The 7,384-nt window shown below is 40.8% G+C and overlaps 1 pseudogene; it reads right to left on the bottom strand.

Moving 5' to 3' along the window:
- Positions 1-5,261: 5,261 nt before the first annotated feature.
- LOC115295320 lies at positions 5,262-6,054 on the bottom strand (annotated as a pseudogene).
- Positions 6,055-7,384: the final 1,330 nt, after the last annotated feature.

Raw genomic sequence — 7,384 nt, 5'->3', positions numbered from 1 at the left:
ACTAGACCACTTTCTTACACCATACACAAAAATAAACTCAGAATGGCTGAAAGACCTGAATGTGAGACAGGAAACCATCAAAACCCTAGAGGAGAAAGTAGGAAACAACCTCCTTGACCTCAACCGCAGCAATTTCCTACTCAACACATTCCCAAAGGCAAGGGAAAGGAAAGCAAAAATGAACTTTTGGGACCTCATCAAGATAAAGAGCTTCTGCACTGCAAAGGAAACAATCAAGAAAACTAAAAGGCAACCAATGGAATGGGGAAAGATAGTTGCAAATGACAGATCAGATAAAGGGCTAGTATCCAAAATCTACAAGGAACTCACCAAGCTCCACACCTGAAAAACAAATAACCCAGTGAAGAAATGGGCAGAAGACATGAACAGACACTTCTCCAAAGAGGACATCCAGATGGCCTACAGGCACATGAAAGGATGCTCAACATCACTCATCATCAGGGAAACATGTAGTGCACTCACGGGCGCACAGAAGCAGGGACGCGAGGATAAGGGACTGAGGAAAAGAGAAAATCAAAGGATGGGAATGGGAGGGACAACATGAGTGATGCCCATATTGCCACTTTATTTCTCACATGCAAGTAGATTTATACATAACACAGACACAGCTGTGAAAAGACTTTTTTCTTCTAGATAACATTTTCTCTGTTCTTATTGTTATCGTACCACACTTCTTGGAGACATTACTGTCTTAAGGATTGCCAAAGCTTGAAGGACATTTATGCAATTAACATTTTACTCAAGAAATTTGAAGGACATTTGTACAGTTAACATTTTAACTCAAGAGATTTAACCTCTGAGGAACTGGGACAGCTGCAAGGGTTGTAAGGGCACGAGAGCTTTTGCTGGATCACACTCTCCCTACTAGCTCCTTGCTGCTGCTTCCCACAGAGACACAAGTCAAAACCACACTGAGATACCACCTCATGCCAGTCAGAGTGACCAAAATGAACAAATCAAGAGACTATTGATGCTGGCGAGGATGTGGAGAGACAGGCACCCTCCTACACTGTTGGTGGGAATGTAAACTGGTGCAGCCGCTCTGGAAAACGGTGTGGAGGTTCCTCAAAAAACTATCCATAGAACTCCCTTATGACCCAGCAATAGCACTGCTAGGGATTTACCCAAGAGATACAGAAGTGCTGATGCATAGGGGCACAGGTACCCCAATGTTCATAGCAGCACTGTCAACAATAGCCAAAACATGGAAAGAGCCTATGTCCATCACCCGATGAATGGATCAAGAAGATGTGGTGTATATGTATACAATGGAGTATTACATAGCAATGAGAAATACTGAAATCTGGCTATTTGTAGGAAAGTGGATGAACTTCGAGGGTGTCATGCTAAGCGAAATAAGTCAGGCGGAGAAGGACAGATACCATATGTTAGCACTCATAGGTCTAACAGGAGAACAGGAGAAACCTAATGGAGGACCAGGGGGAGGGGAAGAGGGAAAGAGAGTTGGGGAGAGAGAGGGACACAAAACTTGAGAGACAATTGAATACTGAAAACGAACTGAGGGTTGAAGGGGGAGGGGGGAAAAGAGGTGGTGTTGTTGGAGGAGAGCACTTGTGGGAAAGAGCACTGGGTGTTGTATGGAAACCAATTTGACAATAAACTATTCAAAATGGGTAAAAAAAAAAAACAAAAGAAAAAGAAATGGACCATTTTCTTGAAAGATAAAATCTGCCAAAATTTACAGATGAAGAAACACATAATCTGTATAGGTCCATATCTATCAAACCAATTGAATCAACAATTAATAACCTTCCCAGATAGAAAGAACCAGGTTTACTTGAGTTTACCAGTGAATTCTACCAAACATTTAAGAAAGAAGCTATACCAACTCTTTATAATCTCTTGCAGAATACAGAAGCAGAGGGGGTATTTTCTAATTCAGTCTTCAGGCCAACTTTACCCTAGTACCAAAATCTGATAGACACTACAAGCAAAACAGAGACCAATATCTCTCATGAACATAGATGCAAAAATCCTCAACAAAATATTTGCAAATCGAATCCAACCATGAATAAAAAGAATTAGGCATCAGACCCAAGTAGGATTTAGCCAAGGTATGCAAGGCTGTTTCAATATTTGAAAATCAGTTACTGTAATGCATCAGATCAACAGGCTAATGAAGGAAGATCATGGGATTTTATAAAGAGAAGTATAAAAAGTGACAAAATCTAACACTCATTCATGACAAAAATTCTCAGCAAACTAAAAGGAGAGGAGAACTTATTCAACCTGATAAAGAACATCTACCAAAAACTGCTACAGTGAACATCATATTTATTAGTGAGAAACTTGATTTTCTACTAAGATTAGAAGTAAAGCAAGAGTGTCCCCCTTTTTTCCACCATCATCCTATAAGTTCCAGTTAATGCAATAAAAAAAGGAAAAATAAAAATCACAGAGATTGAGAAGGAAGAAATAAACCTGTATTTATTTGTAGATGACATAAATATCTATGTAGAAAATCTGAAAGAATATACATATAAAACTTCTAGTAGTAATAAGTGATTACTGGAAGAATACAGGATACAAATATGTGGAAGTGCTTTCTTATATATAAGCAATGAACAAGTGGAATTTGAAATTAAAAACATTGCCATTTACATTAGTCTTCCCCCCAACAGGAATATTTAGGTATAAATCTACCTAAATATATGCAAAATCTATATGGGGGAAAACTATAAAACTGATGAAAGATATCAAAGAAGAACTAAAAAGATGGAGAGATAGATATTTCATGTTCATTGATAAGAAGACTCAAAATTGTCAAAACACTAGTTCTTGATCTATAGTTTCACCCCATCCTAATCAAAATCCCAGAAAGCTATTTTGTGGACGTTGACAAAAAGATTCTAAAGTTTGTATGGAGAAGCAAAAGACCCTGATTAGCCAACTCAAATAAAGAAGGAGAGCAAATTTGGAGGACTGACACTATCTGACTTCAAGACACACTATAAAGCTACAGTAATCAAGACAGTGTGCTATTAGTGAAAAACAGCCCAATAGGTCAGAATAGAGAGCCCACAAATAGATCCACATAAATATAGTCAACTTATCTTTGACAGGAGAGCAAAGGCAATACAGATCTTTGACAAGTGGAGCAAAAACAATCTTTTCAACAAATGTTATTAGAACAACTGAACATCCATATGCACGTATACACACACACACACAATCTAGACACAGATCTTAACACCCTTTACAAAAATTAACGCAGAGTAGATCATAGATTTAAGTGTAAAACACAAAACTATTAAAGTACTAAAACACAGAAGAAAACCTAGATGACTTGGGAAATGGTGATGACTTTTTATATACAACACCAAAAGGACAATCCATGAAAGAAACAATTGATAAGCTGCATATAATTAAAACTGCTCTCTGAGAGACAATGTCTTGAGAAAAAGTAGATAAAGCCACAGACTGGGAGGAAGTATTGACAAGACACATCTGACAAAGGACTCTTAAAACTCAGCAATAAGTTGGGGTACCTGGGTGGCTCAGTCAGTTAAGCATCTCTTGATTTTGGTTCAGGTCATAATCCAAAACCATGATCAGGTTCATGGGATCGAGCCCATGTTGGGCTCTGTGCTGAGAGGTGGAGCCTGCTTGAGATTCTGTCTCTTCCTCTTTCTCTCTCTCTAAAACTAAATAAACTTAAAAAGAAAAAAAAACCCCTCAATAATAAGAAAACAAGCAGCCTGATTTAAAAATTGACAAAAGACCTGAACATACACCTCATCATCAAAGAAGATATACAGATGAAAAGTAAGCACATAAAAACATGTTCACCATCGTATGTTACCAGGAAATTGCAAAATTAACACAATGAGATACCACTACATGCCTATTAGAATGGCCAAAATCCAAAATACCGATAACACCAAATGTTGGAGAGAATGTGGAACAACAGAAACCCTCTTTCATTGCTGGCAGGAATGCAAAATTGTACGACCTCTTTGGAAGACATTTTGGGGGTGCTTACAAAACTAAACATACCCTTACCATAGGATTCGTTCAATAAACAGTCATGCTCATTGGTATTTACCCAAAGAGCTGAAAATTTATATGGACACAAAAACCTGTACACGGATGTATCTACAGGCTTTATCCATAATTGGCAAAACTTGGAAGCAACCAAAATATCATTTAGTAGGTAAATGGATAAAGTGTGGTATATTCAGCTAATGGATTACTATTCACCACCAAAAGGAAATGAGCTGTCAAGCCATGAAAAGACATGGAGGAAACTTGAATGTATATTACTAAGTGAAAGAAGACAATCTGAAAAGGCTAACCACTGTATGATTTCAACTACAGTTCACCCTTGAACAACACAGGGGTTGAGGTTGACTCCACCATAGACATTAAAAATCCACATATAACTTCTGACTCCCCAAAAAGTTAACCACTAATGTTGACAAGAAGCCTTACTGATAACATAAACAATACATACTTTGTATATGCTTTATATACTGTGTTATTATAATAAAGCTGGAGGAAACATTAAGAAAATCAAAAGGATGAGTAAATACACTTACAGTACTATTAAAAAACCCCACATATAAGTGGACCCACACAGTTCAAATCTGTTATTTAAGGGTCAACTGCATATGACATCCTAGAAAAGGGAAAACTATGGAGACAATAAAAAGATTAATGTTGCTAGCGATTAGGTAGAAGAGAGATGAATAGAGCACAGAAGATTTTCAGGGCAGTGAAACTATTCTGTATGATACAGCAATGGTGGATACATCTGTTATTATAATACATCTGTTAAAACTCATAGAATGTACAACACCAAGGGTGAACCAGACTGTAAACAATGAACATTGGGTGATGATGACATGTCAATGTGTGCTCATTGATTGTAAGAAATGCACCCCTCTGGTAAGAGTGTGTATGGTGACAGTGTGGGAGGCTTGGGGATGTGGGGAATATGATTTGGGGTAGGGGAAAAGGTTATATGGGAACTTCTATACTTTCTGCTCAATTTTGCAGTGAACCCATAACTGCTCCTAAAAATTGTTTATTAATTTTTAAGACTGAAATAATAAATGTAAAAAGATCAATAGTTCTATATGCTAGAAAGGAACAGTCAAAATTTGAAATTAAAAAAAACATTTACATAGCATCAAAAACTATGATTTCCTGCTCCTCAAGAGTTTAAGGATAAATCTGAGTTAGAGACAGATGTAACAAAAGATTATTGCTTTGTTTTGTTAATCACAAATGTTTATTGCAGAAATTTGAGCAAATGGCCCCCATCGAGGTTGGACTGGGGCCCTCTGTCCAGAGCTGGGCAGGAAAGGGGTACAAGGAATATGTCTGGGCCCAGGGCCTCGGAACTGTGAGATGATATTGGGATCAGGCTGCAGATGAGGCCTGTTATCATGCAGCTCTACATTCAGAGACTTCACTATACCATCCTCTACCACCATGGAGAACCTCTTGAGCAGTGGTTTCTTCAAAGAGAGATGCCAATGGATCATCTAGTAACAAATCTATCTCCTTCCTAAAGGCCCCGGGCCGGGGGGATCAGCCAAGAGCCTAACCTTGCCTCCCCAATTGTGAACTTGTCCCCACTCTTCAGCTACAAAGACATTAACACTCTGACATTCTACCACCTGGAATCCCTTGGCCTTCAGAGCTGCAGCCTGCTCCACAAACCCTGGCAGGTGGATCTTGGAACATGGGAGTAAAGGCCCCAGGGACTCCAAATAGTACTCTCTTCTTGCCTTTTAACAACTGTATCAGGTTCACTTGTTCCCAGGTTCCCCTTCAAAAACCATCACAGAAAGGATGGCATCTCCCACCCTGACTGGGGCCATGGCTGAGGTGGCACTTCTTAAACTGCAGGCCTTGACAAGTGTCCACTCCCCACTGGTTACTGGCATCCTGTTGCTCCTGCTATCACTGACACTGCAGACTCCATGGCAGCCGCCCAGGCACCCAAATGAAAACTGACCCTGCTCCCTCACCCAGAAGGCAGAGCCCAGCCAGTGGCATGCCCATCCCAAAGGCTACAACTGCTGTATCAATTATTGTTGAAAGAAATATGACTGACAAATGGTGAGGTTTACTTTGTTCAAGGGTCATATGACTCAATATTATCAACATGTAAATTCTTCCCATATTGACCCATAGATTCTGTGCAGCCCCAATAACAATCCCAGGTTGGTTTTTAAAAAAGATTTTACTTTTTAATCTCTACACCCAACATTGGGCTCGAATTGACAACTCTAGTATCAAGAGCCCGTGATCCATCAACTGAGCTAGTAAGACAGCTCAACAATTCCAACTTTTTAACAGAAAATGACAAACTTTGAAAAATATTTTGTAATGTTTTTTATTTATTTTTGAGAGACACAGAGAGACAGCGCAAGCAGGGGAAGGGGAGGGTCAGAGAGAGAGGGAGACACAGAATCTGAAGCAGGCTCCAGGCTCTAAGCTAGCAGTCAGCACAGAGCCAGACGTGGGGCTGGAACCCAGGAACCGTGAGACTTGACCTGAGCTGAAGCCGGACTCTTAACAGACTGAGCCACCCAGGCGCCCCAAACTTTTGAAAATTCATATAGAAACACAAGAGCCCCCTCCAAAAGAAATATAAGAGCCCAAAAAACTTTGAAAAAGGAAAAAAAATTGAGGCAAAACACGATATGATTTCAAGACTCATTATAAAGCTACAGTGATCTAGATAGTTTTTGTAAAGTAGACATATAGATCTGGCAACAGAAAGTCTTAGACCCACGCATACAAAATCAACTGATTTTTGACATAAGTGCAAAGGCTTTTCAGTAGAAAAAGGATACCTCTTTCAATAAATGGTGCTAGATATCTAGACTCATGCAAAATGTTACCTAGTATCCGTACTTCGCATCATATACAAAAATTAACTCGAAAGGGGACATAAGACCGAAGCTATAAAACCCTCATCCTAAACCTTCTAGAAGACAACACAGCAGAAAATCTTTGTGACCTTACATTTGCTAGTTCTTAGACCAAAAGCACAACCCTACAGCTCGTGTGAGCACCCGCACAGCCCCCCTCTTCTCACTCCACCTGGGGCGGGAGGTTCCACCTAGCCCCGCCCTGAAACTCATCGGGCCCCGCCCCGGCCCTCCTGGCTCCTCCCAGCCCGCCCAGCTCCACCGTCTCGCGTCCCGCGGCACCAGGCGGGGTGTGCGCCCTCCCGCTTCTCCACCCGGAAGAGCCTCCCGAACGGCAAAGTCTAGGCGGCGCGCGGTTCGGCGTCCGCCTGGTGCGCGGGCCCGCTGAGCAGCCTGCGCGGCGCCTACTTCACCCAGGCGCCAGGAGGACCCGTCGGAGCCTGCGCGCCCCCGCG

The sequence above is a fragment of the Suricata suricatta genome, chromosome 7 (genome assembly GCF_006229205.1).
Source record: "Suricata suricatta isolate VVHF042 chromosome 7, meerkat_22Aug2017_6uvM2_HiC, whole genome shotgun sequence".
NCBI classification, from domain to species: domain Eukaryota; kingdom Metazoa; phylum Chordata; class Mammalia; order Carnivora; family Herpestidae; genus Suricata; species Suricata suricatta.
Note: the sequence above shows the minus strand (reverse complement) of the source record. Positions and strands in the feature narration are given on the sequence as shown.